At 35.9% G+C, this 17088-nt stretch overlaps 1 long non-coding RNA gene across 1 annotated transcript in view; it reads left to right on the top strand.

The window, feature by feature from the left end:
* The first annotated feature begins 6657 nt into the window (after positions 1 to 6657).
* The window catches only part of LOC106148967, a 14078-nt gene continuing 3647 nt past the window's right edge, over positions 6658 to 17088 (top strand). Inside the window, exons 1-2 of the long non-coding RNA XR_001234781.1 lie at positions 6658 to 6749; positions 6964 to 7059. This is a non-coding gene — a long non-coding RNA (uncharacterized LOC106148967). The remainder of the gene's footprint in view (positions 6750 to 6963; positions 7060 to 17088) is intronic.

The raw sequence follows: 17088 nt of genomic DNA, 5'->3' as shown, positions 1-17088 counted from the left end.
TCACGACCTTACGCTTGCCAGGCAGGTGCTTTGCCGCTGAGCGAAATCCCCAGCCCAAAAATATGTCACTTGTTAAGGCTATATACATTAATAATTTGTTAAGCATCATGCATTTTATTTGGGTATATGTGAATATTTCCAAACACAAGATATTTTGCTGTCTGTAATATTACCTTCATGATAAACTCACTAGAATTCAGGGAAATTTAGTTTAAAAAGCAATATTTAAAACTTATAGTAAAATATTAAAACATTTCGTCTTCTTTATTGAAAAAAATACAGTGTTTTAGGGAAAAAAATCTAAAAACTTGGTTGTTTATAGATTTTAAACTCATTTGAGTTTTTGTAAGAAAATTAAATAGTTACATCAGAAATTTAATTTTTTTTTTTTTACTTCCAAGAAAAAACAGAACAATAGCAAGGAAGTCATACATTATGGTGAAGGTTCAGGTAAAAATAATGCACTTTTTCCAATTTGTGTACTTTTTTGGTTTTTTTTTATTGCTTTAGCTTTTCAGGGAATTAGAGATTTGCTGTAACATTTTACCTGTTAATATATTTAAAGCTTATTTCACAAGAAAGAATATGTTTTAGCTCTCCATTAGTATAATGAATGCTTTGAGGTAATCAGCTTTCAAAAACAAGAGTTTACGTTGGCTTGAGAGTCTGGAGGCTTGTCCAAGGCCTCTTCTGCTTTAGGGCTCTTGCAAAGGTGATGTTCTATCACGACAGGAGCACATAGCAGACAAAGCAAACTGATGAAAGCATAACTCAGGAGGTGTAGGAGACAGGAAGGGGCCAGGACCCTGCAGTCTAGAAAGAGCACACTTTCAATGACCTCACAAACTCACACTAGGCACCTCTCCGAAAGGTCCACAGCATCTCCCAAAACCAGCAACCCGGAGGCCAAGCCTTTTGTACATGGGACACTTGGTTTCCAAAGTACAGCAAAATACTAGACCTCTGTGTTGTATCCCTATACAGAAGTGAGTGGCACATATAGAAACAGAAATCTTCCTAGCTTGTTAGACATAAACAGCTAAGGACAAACTGTTTTGCTTGTAAAGCTTTGCTTACATCAAAGGATGTTTTCCTGTAATTTGGATTACCGTCTGCACATGGACTGTGGTCTAGGGTGGAAGGTCATATCCAGAGGCATAGGCCAGCAGCAAACCTTTCCATCGCGTTAGAGAAGTTGTGTGTAAGTGAAATCAAAAAGAAAAAAGATCAATGGGAAAAACCATTTGAAGCTTTTATACTTATCTTCTATAGATGGATATTTATATCTGCATCTTATGTATAATCTAAGTTTCATGCTGATTAGTAGTTCTTTGATGTTTTTCTTAGTTGTGTACTTCATGTTTCATTTACATGATATTCCTTTATTCCTAGAATTCAAAAGATCCATCAATCGCAATGACAAACTAATTTTTTTAAGTACATATAACAGTTGTTATTTTAGTATTGAAAAGAACTAGCAGGATTATTTAAAAGTCTTACCTGTGTAAAGAGGAATGTGATTTCTCTCAATCTGCAGCACTGACATACGTATCTTAATTTTCCATCATAATTTTGATATCTAGATTATTTTACAGGGATATTTCATAATAAAGCTGTCTTTCCCCCATCCCAATTCTCCAACTAAAGAATAAATGTCAGTGTAGCATAAACACTCCAGGTAAAATCATGAGCAGATGTGTAGGATGGATTATATTTTATCATTTTGGAAAGTTTTTAAAATAAAAATAGATTCTATGAAAAAATTATTTTGTATCCTAAAAATTCAGAAATTCTTAGTCATTAGGACTATGTTAAAAGTAGGGGAAAAGTCCTAAAAATGTAAAACCTAATATTTTAAAGATGAAAAACTTGAGGCCTAGAAAAATTCAGTAGCATTCCTAGTATTGTGGAAAATTAGAGTTAATTTAGGACAGCAAGTGTGTAAGATGGGTCTCATACATCTGTTTTCATGATTTGGTATGCATAAGGGTTTAGATTTTTTTAATAAGGGGAATATGGTGGGAAAGTTGTTAGGGGACTGATTTTAGAAGAAGGAGATATGTGCATAGTTGCTTCGAAAAAGGGAAAGAGAAACGAAATAACAGGACTGATGAGACTTTGTCCCCACCTGTCACAGTAGGTTGGTATCGAGCTCCCACTGATAAAAACGTTAACTTTTCAAAGACAGCTCCACACTCAGGAAGGTGGCACACCAATCAAAGAGTGTCATTTTAAATAAAAATAATAAAATAATACTTGTATGCTTGTGGGGAAACCTTTCTGAAATCCCACAAATGACTGGGGTTACATGGGGTATAAAGGTTGAACTTGGGCTTTATGCAGGTTGGGCGTACCAAACTGGTGAGACTCAAATAACGAGGCCATTTGCACCCAAGTTAGTGAAGCTAAGGGATTCATATTTTTATACAAAGCATATGTGAGTCTTAAAATTTCTAAAATAAAGGAAAACCATGACTGGCAATAAATAATGTGTTTGTCTTTCACTCTTCTTTCTTTTTAGTTTCAAATCTGTGTTTAATAACTAACATAGAAGTGTACGCATTAATGAATTCTGGATTTGTCTCACTTCACTGTAACATTTTATGCAACTTCCCTTCCACTACCTCCTGACCATTACACTTTCCCAAGACACTTATTTCCCATGTATGGGCAACACCCAAACATGCTCACATCTACCTCCCACAAAAGGCAAGCTCCACGTAGAAGGACAAAGTCTGATTTGTGGCAGTTCCATTACTGATGTCCAGAATTGTGCCTGGCATTTAGTAGCACTGAATGTATACTGAATGAATGAACGATGAATGAATGAATTCAAAGTTGCTGCAAAGAGTGACAGCAACTCATCTTGAAAATTTCACTTAATGCACTGTCTCCAATAGCAGGAAAATTTAATAGATCCCTCTTCATAACATTTGATGAAGGACTTTTATGTTGTGCTGAACTGATACAAAACTGAAATAGTCTGCAGAGTTCACCAAGATATACGTCTTTGCATGTCAAACATAGTATGATGGAGCAGAAAAGGACAAGGGATTCATTAGTCAAATAGTGCAGTATTCAAATCTGGAATGAGAATTTTCTAGTTTTGTGATTCAAGGTGAAACATTTGCTTTGTGTAGCGCTTCTATTTGTACTTTTGGAAAAAAAGAAAAATATTATTTTCATAGTTACATTAGAATCAGATTGTCAGGTACATATATGAAGGAATGATAATTATGTAGATATATAAAATGTATGGCTATAGTGTTAAGGTGAATCTGACACACAATAATATTAATGTGTTCATGCCACCTGTTTTGAGAAGAGCTTATTGTGGGCCACTAGAGCATTAACCCTGTAGCCATAATAAGACATTTAAGAAAGGAAAAGAATACTAAGCTCTCTTATTTTCTTCAGAAAAAGACTTAATTCAAGCAAAGTAGTGGCAAGCTAAGGCACTCAGGTCACCTTTACAAATCCTAGTGGTTCCTATCCTAGATAGTGCTGGGTACCGTATACAACGTTGCTAAATAGGGACGTGAAAATGTAGCGATGAGACATTCAGCTGCTGTGTAGGTAACAGCCACATGTAGGGCCTATATCATGTATAAACTATATGCAGGAGCACAGGATTCAAAGATTTGCACACCCAAGTGTGCATGTGATTCTTATGAGCACTCAGGTTCTCTTGAGCAGTTCGTCTAGACCATGTCTAGACCATGAAAGTCAGTTTTTCTTTGCTAACCAGAATGGAACCTTTAGCTTTGAATCCTTGTTTTGCTGGAAAAGAGTTCTACTTTATAGAAAGGAAACCAGCATGTCAATAGATTCACTGACTGGCACGTATCATGCAGTTGGCTTTTGTTCTGGAATTGTACTCATAAAAGAATTTTAACCTCTTTTGATTAGGAGTTAGGTCTTGAAGATACCAAGAAAAGTCTCTGTAAGAATAAGTTCATGTGATTGGTTTTAGTTGTGCTTCCATTCAAAAAGAACTCTGCCTCCATTCGTTGTATGCTCAGTTTAAATGATTTTGTAATTCAGTTTTACCCCTATGTAGACTCTTGTAAACCTATAAATGGATGCTAGTTTAGACCTTGCACAAATACTTAAGAGTTTATTCTTTACTAAATTTTCCATCCTGGAGTGCTTCATACAAAGAAAAAGAGATAGAAGTAGAGGAAGAGGCAAAATTAATTATATTTGGTACTGGGAATTGAACTCAGGACTTTGCACTTGCCAGGCAGGTACTGCGCTGCTGAGCTATATCCCCAGTCCCCACAAAATTAATTCTATATTACTCATGTAGGTGTAAAGACAGGAGAAGTTGCAGAAAAGTATCAGGGATGATTTTGGGTCAAGAGGTCACAAAGAAGTTTCTGGCATGATGATCAACAGTAGCTTCTTCCTTAATTCTCTCTCTCTCTCTCTCTCTCTCTCTCTCTCTCTCTCTCTCTCTCTCTCTCCTTCCATAGCCTCCTTTTCCTACCCAAAGTTATTTATTAAATATTTACTCTGAGTTATGGATTAACCATGCAAATAATATGCTTAAAAGACATGATTTGAGGAAACAATTTATGCTTAGAGTAGTATACTTTTGTATTCATAAATGCTCAAATTGTTTTGCATTTTTAACCCATAGATATATACTTTATTCCATGATAAATTCACAACCCCAAGTGTTTACTGGCTTTATCTATCTTCTGAAACACTTCATAGTCAGCTTCCAGATTACTTTCAGATCACTGAATTGATTTTTTTCTGTAACCCGTCTTCTGGAAGACAGACTAAGTCTTTTAATCTCAAAGATACACTTCCATACCATGCCAAACCACAACCAATTGAACAACCAACAAACCAACCAATCAATCAACCCGATAAACAACAAGACTCATGGATCAGACTTGAAGATATGGAAACAACTCCAGGCACACTCAGCCATGTTTTCTTTGATGAAGGGGTCAAATGCCTTCACTGGAGGAAAGATAGCTTCTTTAACAAATGATGCTGCGAAAATTACCTAACCACACTCCAAAGGTTAGTATCTTTCACCATGCACTAAACTAAAATAAAAATGGATCAAAGATGTGAACAATAGCACAGAAACACTTAACCTGCTGGAAGACAAAATAGGTAAAACTCTTGAAGACATGGATGTAGGCAAAGACTTTCTGAACAAAACCTTGGTTGCACAAAAAATAATACCTAGGATCAACAAATGGGATCACATCAAATTGAAAAGCTTCTTCACAGCAAAGGAAACCACTAATAGAGTGAATAGATAACCTAATAGGATGGGAAAATTTTTCTCTAGCTACTGCTCAGACAAAGGACAAATATCTAAAATATATAAAGAACCCTAAACATTTAAAACCCAAATTTAAAGACTTGAATTAAAAATTGACATTTCAAATGAATAGCATTCCTCAGATGAATTAATACAAATGGTCAATAAATACATGAGAAATAGCTCATCACTGGCCTTTCAAGAAATGCAAATTTAAATAACACTGAAATTCCATAATCTAGAAAGAATGGCTGCCTTCAAGAAATCAACCACAACAAATGCTGGTGAGGCTGTGGGGAGAAAGGAACCCTTCTCCATTGTGGGTGGAACTATAAACTGATATGTAACTCAATATGGAGATTCCTCAAAAAACCAGAGGTAGAAATTCCATTTGACACAGCCATTCCTCTTCTAGGTATCTTCCCAAATGGTTAAAGACATTTTCCACTGATGTATGCATGCCCATAGTTATAGTAGCCCAATTCATAATAGCTGAAAGGAAACAGCCTGTATGTCCATGAACAGATGAACGGGTAAAATATGTGGTGTTTATGCACAAAGGAGTACTCTTCTGCCATGTAAAGGAGAAACCTGAGTCATTTGTAGGCAAATAGATGAACCTTGATGTCATAATTTTAAGTGAAATAACTCTGACTCATAGCTTAAATATTACATGGTTTCTCTTATATGAGAAAGGGAATTTATATATGCATATATATTTCATATATATATTCATGTGTTATATGTTCTTTGTCCTATTAGTCTGGTTTTCAATCTGTGTATATGATAATGAATTTAATAACTCAATCTAATGCTGTGAAAATAAAAGGGAGTGGAGCAGGCAGGAGCAGAAGGAAAGGGAACTGTGCTATGTATGTGGACCATCATAAGTGAATGTAAGCATTATGTACTGCAAACATGTACTAATAAAATTTAAAGAAACATTACAAAGATGCTCTTCACAGTTCTCCTCAGGTAATTCCTATACCTATTGTTGATGCAAATTCAGAAAAAGACAATTGAATGTGTTGAACTAGAGTAATATTTAATTCAATACAAAACTGTTTAACCTTTCATTAAAGAAACCAGATACCTGCTATATGTTCAGCAGATTTCAAAATCTTCTGTAATTGCAAAAATGGAGCACTTTCTTGTTTTAAGTGATGTGTCTTTGGTGCCTATAATATTTGGAAGAAGAAAGAAAATTGTGATTCCTATATCCCAGAATAATATAGGAAATTGTAAAACTCTGTGTTTGTTTTTTACTCAATTTTTCTTCCCAGAGATACAGCATAGAATTTCTACTGAGCTTTGGAAGTCATTTGGAGCATCGAGGAGTGTTCTAATCATCCATACTGTGCCTGCTGGAGAGACCATCTTTCTTTCGTGACTGCACAGACACGAAGGTTCATATTCTGGACATCTGTGGCCAGCTTCATCATTTCCATCTTCTTTTGCTTACGTGAGCATTTTCCAGACATCATTAGCTGCTGTAGACAAAAATGGAGTCCCTCACTTCTGTATTATAGAGATATTTCCTCCTGTGGCTCTGACCTCTTAGATCATTTCCTTTATTGTATCAAATCATAGCCATAGCTTTTTCTCTAAGAAGACCTATTCTCAGCATTACTATGAGATTGATGGTAATATGTTGTTTCTTTTTTGTTTTTCAACAGGCCCTCTGTCCTCTATACCCTTGTACATTTTCCTGCTAAGAAGTAGGTCAGCTCTGGCAATTCCTGAGGATTCTGGGAGGTTTTGGATCACCTGAGGTAACCAACAATCTTTGTCTTCTCAAGATACTAATACAAAGGTGAATTTTTTATATTTGATGGCAACATACATAGTTTTGTTTATTGAATTAGAAGATCTAAACAGCCTGTGTTTCAATAAAAATTACCTTATTTTCATTATATGTGGCTCTTCAGTTAGGAGGAAGATATTCTTAGAGTCTAAAATAGTCCCCTTAAGTATGCTCTTCATTGTATATCTGCTTTACTGGGATAATACATTTGTTTCATATGAAATCAGTGTGATGCCATACAATAGTACCTGATGTGAAAATTATAAGTAGATGTAACACTTAACTACTTACTTTTTCTTTTAGTACTGGGAATTGAACTCGAGACCTTGTACTTGCTGGGTAGATGCTGTACCACTGTTCTATATCCTCAGCCCACACTTAACTGCTTATCAACCCTGTAAGAATATGTTCAAACTTTTCATTTTCTCTAGTAAGTTTAGTCTTTCTAGATTTGGTTCAACCAGGCCATTAGTAATTGGGTAGCAATTGCTAAAATGCTAGAGTTTGTACCTCTATTTCTTCCACAAATAAAATGTTCAAAAAGCCTCGAGTACATCCTTATTGCATTGGGGGAAAAGGTCACACTGGGTGACAAGAGAATAAATAAAGAATAAAAGAATCCCCTGAAGGCTCAGAGGGTTGAAATCCTTAGGAATCCAAGTTTTCTTTCCTGATCAGCAGAGGAAGGTGCTAGATTATCAAGAAAGTCGGCAGCGATGAGAGTAAAATCCTAATGTTACATCATCATTGCAGACATGTTTGAGGAAACTCTAAAGCATTTTTTTTTTTTTTGCAATTCTTAGCACTTATAAACCCTGAAGATTAGGTGAAAAAAATCTCCCTTTTAGACAACCTGTAAAGTTGTCTAAAAGAAAAAAGAAAACTAAGTTTGTTTAACTGGAAAATAATGCATAACATGAAACTGACAATAGCAAAAGAAAGAGGGGAGAAGAAAAAAAAAAAAACAGAAACAGACATATTACCTTCAAATTGGGTCCAAGTTCTCTTCCTTTGCTTCACTATAAGATAACAAACTTTAATTTTGCTTCACATAATTTTTATCATAGACAATTTTCCAGTCATTTATAATTAATATAGATCCTTTGGCTTACCTATTAAAGTGCAAACTTCAGGAGTATGGATCATGTTTGCTTATACACTGCATCATCTTTTTGTGACAGTGTAATATATACAGTCAGGGTATATCCAGTAAATATTTGTTGAAATTTCTATATCTGTGTTGTCTGAGATATAAAAAGAGAAAGACATTTATAAGAAATAGCAAACTAAAAATAGTTTAATAATTTACAGTGGACCTTTGAGTTACAACTGGCCTCGTATAGGAACAACTTGGGTAACAACTGGAATTTTAGGTTTAACTTATGACCAAAGATTTGAGTTGCAATCCAAATACTGCCTACTTTTGTGGTTGTAAACAAAGACTTGTGGTTCCAGAAGAGGCTATGTAAGTGTATGTGTTTGCAGCTACTGCAATCAAAATGGTTCTGAAAAAGCTAGAGAAGAAGCTAAGGAAGGAAGGGAAGGTAAAGAAAGCAATGACAATAGAAAAGGAGAAGGAAATGGTTGAGAAATTTGAGAGTGGCATTTATGTGATATGTACAACATGTCAAAATCTGCCTTTTCAACAGTGTTACAGAGAAAAGATTTGTGTAAGGAAGCTAGTGTTGCTAAATGTCTTACTCAAATTAATAAGTCATGATCAATAGTGTTAGGTGAGGTTTAAAGGCTGCTATTAGTGAGGATAAATGAAAGGCAGATGGCAAGTTATAGCATACCCAAGTCTATAACTTGTGAAAAATCTAGATCGATAAATATGATTTCACAACAGATAATCTGTATGTAAGTGATAATAGTGAGCTATTTCGTGCCAATAAGGGGTGGTTTCACAATTTCAAACTGAGAAAACTGGGGTTCACAGCATAACTAGGCATGGTGAAGCATCCAGGGCTGATCAAAGGGCTGCTAAAAATTACATACACCACTTCAAAATGATGGCACAGAGAAAGGGATTTTGCTTTAATCAAGTTTTCACCTGTGATGAAATTGCCCTTTTCTGGAAGAAGATGCCCAGGAAAACATACATTACCCAAGAGGAGAAGAAAATGTCAGGCCACAAACAACGAAGGATAGGCTAACCTTATTGCCATGTGCCAATGTGAGTGGTGACCTCAAAATAAAGTTCTCTTAGTTTATCACTCTGAGACCCCTGGAGTGTTCAGCAAACATAAAGTCATGAAGAAGAGGCTAGGGGTCATGTGCAGATCTAATGCAAAAACCTGACTAACAAGAGTACTTTGTCTTGAATAGATCAGGAACTTTTCTGTCCTACTGTGAAGAAATATCTAGAAGACAGAGGTCTATGACTCAAGGCTCTCCTCATCATGGACAGTATTCTTGCTCACCCATGAGATTTGGAGGAAGAACTGGCTGAAGAATTCCCATGGTTCTCAGTCGAGTTCTTCCCACCTAATAGAACTCCTCTACTGCAGCCTAAGGACCAGCAGGTCACAGCTAACTTTAAGAAGCTACACACTAATGGAATAATCCTGAAGTGCTTTCAGGTGGTCTCAGATACAGATTTAACACATTTAAGTGTTCTGAAAGGATCATGACAACATCCTTTTCTGTGTGGGGTTAACTGAGGACTCCTGGGCCAACATCTCTCTAAGGACACTGAGAGCTACCTAGAAGTGAGGCCTAAAATTATGCAGGAGAGATACTTGGAAGGCTGTGTAGAAGAGCTTGAGCCTTTAACTGAGCTTGTGGTGATGGCATTGTCACCATAGCAGAGTCCATAGGCTTGCAGATGATGACGTTGAGGAAATGGTGGAGGAGCACTCAGAGGAGTTGCCTACAGAGGAACTTCAGCAACTTCTGGCTGAGTAATAGAGAACAGCAACTGAGGAGCTTTTTCAAGAGGAGGAGGAGTATCAGCAATCAGTGAAGCAAAATTCTTCTGAAATAAAAGAAATCCTAAGAAAATGGACAAAGCTGCAAACATTTGTAGAGAAGACTCACTGTCTTAGTTACTTTTCTCTCTTTGCTGAGACAAAATACCCAATTCCCAAAATTAAGGAAGGAAAGGTTTAGCTCAGTTTGTGGAGGTTGCAGTCCATACTTGGTTGGTTCCGAGGCAGGGTGGCCCATGGCAGAGGGCCAATGTTCATGGCGGTGGAAGACAGCAAAAACAAGAGCAAAAGGGAGGAATGGTGGCAAGCAGCTTCTTTCCCTCCCTTACTTTGTAAACAGGCTACCCTCACCTAAGGGGCATGTAGCTCTCACATAATCTCCATGCCCTCCTCTTCCATAGGCTCAGGTTGTATACAAAGTAAGCACCCTGGCTTCCTGCTGAGTCACTTAGCCAAACCTCTAGACTCCCCAAGTTGACGCAATGTATCAACCATAACACCCACCCGGACAACCAGACAGAAAAAGTGAGTTGTTGTATTCACTTGCTTAATGATGGTGTCGTGTCATACTACAGGACAGTGTTGCAGGAAAGACAGAAGTACACAACCTTGGGCCAGGTTTTAGTTCTAAAAAGGTTGAGACCTAGAGAGCCAGAAGCAGGTCCTAGTCTGCTACAGACTCTCCCAAGGACAGAAAGGACCCCAGAGAACCAGAGTCCTGACATTCTTATGGAAGGGGCCTCTTCTTCCAAAGCAAAACCACCTTTCATTCTATTCTCTCTGCAAACCAAAGATGTCAACTTGAATGGTGAATACAGTGTATAATTATAGTTGTTGGTAAATTACACACATTATGCAGTCTTTTTATTTCAAAAACCTTTGTTAAGTGGTGCTTTGGGAGGTTCGGGATGCATTCTGAGTATTTCCAGTATTTCTTACAGGAAAATAGTCTTGTCTTACAATCAACCTGAGTTATAACCAGCCCTCATGAATGAACAGAGTTCATAAGTAAAGGGCCCACTGTATTTATACACTACATAGGGGCAGGGGAAAATTTTATAAAAGAGCTAATGCCTTTAAGAAATCTTATTAAAAAATGTGCCAAAACCTAGCTTAACTGTAGGCAGATGCATTTCACTATTTACAAACATATTGTGATCTCAAGCTGAACAGTACTTTGCTGTAGGACAATACATTTCAAAGTGAATATTACTCAGTGGCGTTATTTTAACTGTCTCCATGTTTTTGCCTCATTTCTTGGTAGGTGCTATTGTTTTTCCTCTTTTACTCAATCATGACAATCTCAGCTAAGAACAAAAGATCATACTCGCAAAGTCAAAAGTTAATTTAATGGAGTGATTCTTCTGAAATGGAGTATAAAAAGATCTGAATCAAAATCAGAAAACAAATCACTTGGGGCAAACTTAGAATCTGTCCCCTTTTCCAATTACAATTCCCAATTCAGGTACACATGCCTAATGCACATGCTCATCAGCAAAAGAAAAGAGAGTGACTCTATTATAGTATGTCTTATGTCTGCAATATGGATCCAGCACTATTAGCAGAATCAGTTTTCTCATGAGAGTAAATCTTTTACTTGGCTTAAATTCATAAGTCATTTGCATATCACATCAAAGCTACATATACCTGGGGATTTAAGAAAGAGAACATATTAAATATCTGCATTTTAACCTCATCCTTTTAGAAATATTAAGATACATTTATGTGGTGATATTTACTGTTGACCTTTTTCTTTTTAGACCAAATGAGTAGGTAATGGATATCAAATAGAAGAGAATCACCCTTCTGTGGGGATCTTTGTGAAATTTTATATCTTTGGGTTGCCAATGTAGTCAGCTTTGATATTTGCCCTCCAGAGCAATATGACCTACTTCAAAGTTTGTTTCTAGGCTTATGTTCTATGGTGTTCATTATTGCCAGTGAGCTGAACTGAAAGCCAGCTGGCAGTACAAGTTCTGGAATATATAGCCTTCATCCTCAAAGGATAACAAAAAAGGAAAAAGGACATTTGGACTGTGTAAGCCAGCTACTAGGTAGTAGACTAAACTCTGATTTGGAAGATTAATGTGGAAGGAAAGAAGACCAGTATCTTTCTATGTAGTTGCCAGTGGTAACTGCAGTCTTGTTTTCAATACTGAGTTTCTATTTACAAAGCTACCCTCTGAAGTAATAACATGTATTAATTAATTAGTCTTCCTACTCTCTATATAAGTACAGGACTGAGTTACAGACACATAATATGGAAAAGAACCTAGATTTAAATTATAATACCAAGAGCTTAAATCAATTTTTATTAATTTAAAATAAAGAAATAAATGTAATATTGAAGAATACAGTCCTCGTTGCTAAAATGACAAAAGAAAGCAAACGGTACGGTGTTAAGACAGTGGTTACTGCTATTTGGAGGATATAGGCAGGGTGTACTCACATTTTGGACCCTGGGACCTGGGAATAAATATGCCAACATGAAGAATCACAGCAGTGATATTCCACGGACAGTGCTCCTTCACCCATTACCTAGGTCAAACAAGTATGCATCAACCATGTTGGAAAAGGAGAGAGAGGCAATTCTGATGTTAGTGAAGCTAAAATTTAGTTGGTATCCAGTGAAGATGATCCTGATTTGTGGGATTTAGAGCTTTAACTGTACCTGCTTTGTACTCATCGATGCTTGTAAAAGGTTTGTAAAGAATGAACTATGCCTTCATATACCTTTCTAAAGCGTAACTCCTGCTTTAGAAGAGTTACTCATTGGCAGTCAGAGGAAGTTTATCAAAGGAAACGGATCATTTTTCTCCAAGGATAAGCTTGAGTTTGTCACTACCAGTAATACTGCTAAACAAATTCAAAAGAAGAAACAGGTTAGGCTGTTCACGTCTTTCTATTTTCCTTCTGTGCTGTGTTATCTATAGTCATAGGCCATCCAGACTGCTGTGCTATTTTCGGTCACTCTAGTGTTCTTTAAAATGTTCCCAATTATTCACATTAAAACTCCCATTTCCACATAATTAAAATGTTATTTTCTGATTAGGAAATCTCATCATTGAGCGAGAGTAACCCATAATTAACCTTTTCATTCTCCTTGCCTTAGGATTCCTATGTTTCCACTGTTATAACAATATCTCTCCTGCACTATAGCGTCTCATCTCTGTCATATCCCAGACAACTTAGACCTGAGAGAAGGACTAGAAGCTGCATTAGGATGATATGCATCTAAATACAGGTGGTAGATTATGTTCTGCAGAAAATGATTGTCCCTTGACATATTAAGAGTCTCCATAATAGAAGTGTAAAAATGCAAAAGGTAGCTTCCAAAACAAAATTAGTCAAATGTACAGTAACATATTAACATATAAATAAGTAAATAAAATTTCCAGATGTACAATTTAAAAGCAATCAGAACAGTAAAGTTAGATGGAATGCAGCTTGGAAAATAGTGTAAAATTGGAGCTATTCTCTCTCTTGTTTTGGTGGCGTTTTTCTGTTCCCAGTCAATAACTTCATCATGATAGATGCAACCTGCTAGTACTGCAACTTGGGAATAGTAGTTGTGGCTGGCAGCTACACTGCATGTTGGGTTCTGGGTTATAGGATACAAGGGCAGTGTGTACTCTTAGCTCTGCCTGTACTGTCTGCGTACCCATGGTAGATCTCCATCCTGGTCCTTTTTCCCCCTTAGTGCTATACCTATTCATAAATGGTGAAAATGTTGAAAACAGACTATATATTTCACCTCTGAGTTTCCAGTATCTACTGCACTGTTGACTTGCAATAGTGCTTGCGAGATAAGGTAAATAATATGGCAATTAGTATTTTGAGAATTTATAGCATATCAGCATCTGTTAAGTCTTGTGTCCAAATGTTCCCCAAAGCCTCAAGTAGCCATAGGTGGGGCTTTCCAGAGGTGGCTGACTCTAGAGTGTGTGATACTGGTATTAAGTATGTGATGCTGGGATCAAGGGAGTGAGATTACTAAATTAGTCCACTGCTTGGTTTGGTATAGTTCTAGTTGTGGATAGTGGGAAATCCCACCCGGTTATGAGTGCTACCTGCAGTAAGGATATGTAGCCAGGATAGAATATAAGGGACAGAAATAGGGTTGCAGTGGTGACATACTCTTTTGCTACTTTGCTATTTGTGACTTTGCTGCCTTCTGCCTGCCATAAACTATTTCTCTCTGCTGTGGCACCTTGCCTTGGAGCCAGCCAACTAAGAACTGAAAGCTCTACAAAGTCTGAGACAAAATAAACCTTTCATCCTTTAACTTTTGCTGTTGGATATTTTGTTTCAGCAACAAGAAAAGAAACTAAGATAGCATCTCTCCAGCTTCTTATGTTTATGCTTAGTGGGTAATCTCCTTTATTTCTGGATTGTCTAATTTTACTAGAAAAGTGCATAAGTTTCATGTATCAATTTTATCTAACTATTTTAAAAGTATGGAAATGAAATTTTGTCGTGACTAAATTGCCTTATGTCTAGCTATTCATGCAAACTTGAAATACTTTCACTCAATTATGAAAAGGTAAACAATATTCATCTTTTAAAGGCACCTCCACCACTAATACAATTTTGGCATATTTTTAATTATTTATTCTCTTCTCATAAGTATATATTAGCATACACACATAAGAATATGTATATATGTATATATACGAAGTATCTATTGTTTAAACTACACATTTGTATTGAGAAGATGTATTCATGAAATTTTTATATGCCTGTCTTTTTATGGCCTGCATGCCATTAAATATAGTTGTCCTAGTAAAAGAAAGACATAATTTTCCTTAACTTCCCACTGGATGGCATTAGAGTTCTCTTCATAAATCCAAAGGTTAGTGCTTTTCTCTGACATTTATGTGCTAGACTCTTAAAGTATAAAGTTTCATATCTGAAGATTTGAGTATTCATAACACCTTTATTATGGTTGATCCTCATATCTCCGTTTCAATACTAATTCTCAGTGTAGTTACATGGGTGAGTAATCAGTAGAGTACTAAGGAAAAATATAAAACTGGGCTTGAGCCAGCTTGAATAAATGTGAGCTTCAAGGTATACATTAAATATAAGGAGAGGAAAATATAGTTTTCTGATAGCAGGGTAGTAGTAGCTGTCTTGATGACTGGATATTTAACAGAGCATACAATTTCAGTTACAGATAGTTGCTAAGAGCAATTGCAAAGTTCACGTGAAACAAGTTTGCATAAAAGTACATCAATAGCATTGGTTACTTGATCAGGCCATTCTTATTTTCAAAGGGGCTATATGCAATTTATTCGATATATAATGTCTATACATAAGGAGATAAGAATAGACACTTGTTTTCTTAAAACAATCAGAAGCAAGCCTAATAACTACAAGGTGTTCTCAAGATGTATGATATACAGGCAACAGAATTTTTTCCCCAAATTTCAGGTGAAAAAACATGTCATTGCATATGTTAATCACAAGACTCTGTAAACTGTAGAGTAGATAAAATTCTTAGATAGGTTGGCAAATAGCTAGTTTTATTAAATCAGAAAACCTGTATGATGCTAAATAAAACCTTACCTTGGGGGTCTGTGAGAGGAAGGATTTCTCTCTAGACATTTTGCTAACTGTATTTGTGACTTGGGGCCAGTATTTTCTACTTGTTTCCTACTTTTACTTATGTATTAATAAGTAAAAAATATGAGTCTATAAAGCTTTCAGCTTCTTGAGATTTATGAATATATTTCTACTTCCATTAATTTTATCAAAACTCAGTGTCAATTGTAATTTAATACATATTCTTTTGAATAATAAATCTGTGCACAAGTTACTTGTTTGGAACTCAAAATGATATTATTTCATTGATGCAATAAAAGTTTAGAGGTTATTAATTTTTGAGTTACACATAAGCATTAGTAAAGTTCCCAAGGCCAGAACTATACTTTAGTAGCTACCAACATTTAACATTATCCATCTAATTTAATAAGTTGATAAAATAATTTAATAATTATCTACTTGATAAAGTTCTCATGTAACATTATTGATTTTCACTCATAGTGGAGACACTAGGAATAAAAGCAGGTTCAATATTATATTAGGAAATTGGAAAGAAATGTTGACAAAGGGGTTTTTAGCAATGGATAAGGTCAGGAAAGTGTCTTCAGAGGTAAAGGATAAAAATGACACACAGTTTAGAATTCTCCACTAGTGAATTTCTATAGTATAAAGAACATTTTTTGGAGAGGAACAGTTCTTGGGATTCTGGATTTTTCCAATAGGGAGGAGAAATCCATTGCTTTCCACAACTTAGGTGCCATCATTTCTATTCATAGAATATATGAAAAGTGAATTTCTAAACCACACTGTGTGACAATAATAATATATCACGATTTGCCATATATAATATATCCATAAAGTAAGTTCTTATTTCACAGCAGGCAAATATTAAAATTCTGGTTAGCTAAATTAATGTCATTCAATGTTAATTTGCGCATATGTTAAATTTAGGAAAACTTGCAAGATTTTGAATTTGATTTGGGCCATCTATGCTGGCAAGAAAGTCATTTAAAACGTTAAAATATACAGTAGAGTGATACTGGCAATGTTAATAATGAATACTTTTAGTGTAGAAGAGAGTTACTTAATTTTATCTAGGACACAGGGCAATCAGAGGATCTGATTTTTAAATAGGAAGTTGACAGTACGGTAGATGGAGGAGCGTTTAGGAAGAGTAAGATAGAAAGAAGTTAGAGGTAAAAGTAAATATGCATATTTGGGGAACTAGAAATAATGCTTGCTGGTAACTTTCAGGGAAGGTGGTGGTGAGAAATCGAACTTCCAAGGTAGTTCTGATTAAGAAACACATCATATATATGGATATTTGTGGTAAACGGGACCATTGGAAGAAAACATGTGAAATCTGCATCACTAGACTTTTCTTTTACAAAGCTCTGTCTGAAAACAGCATGATGTGCTAAAGAGGAGGTAGTCATGATACCCCGGTGATACCGAAGAGTTTGTGAGCATAGACTGAGACAGTGGCAATGTCTGGAAGAGAGGGGATTCCAACAACATGGTAC

The sequence above is a fragment of the Chinchilla lanigera genome, unplaced genomic scaffold (genome assembly GCF_000276665.1).
Source record: "Chinchilla lanigera isolate Chin_1 unplaced genomic scaffold, ChiLan1.0 scaffold00033, whole genome shotgun sequence".
NCBI lineage: Eukaryota > Metazoa > Chordata > Mammalia > Rodentia > Chinchillidae > Chinchilla > Chinchilla lanigera.
Note: the sequence above shows the minus strand (reverse complement) of the source record. Positions and strands in the feature narration are given on the sequence as shown.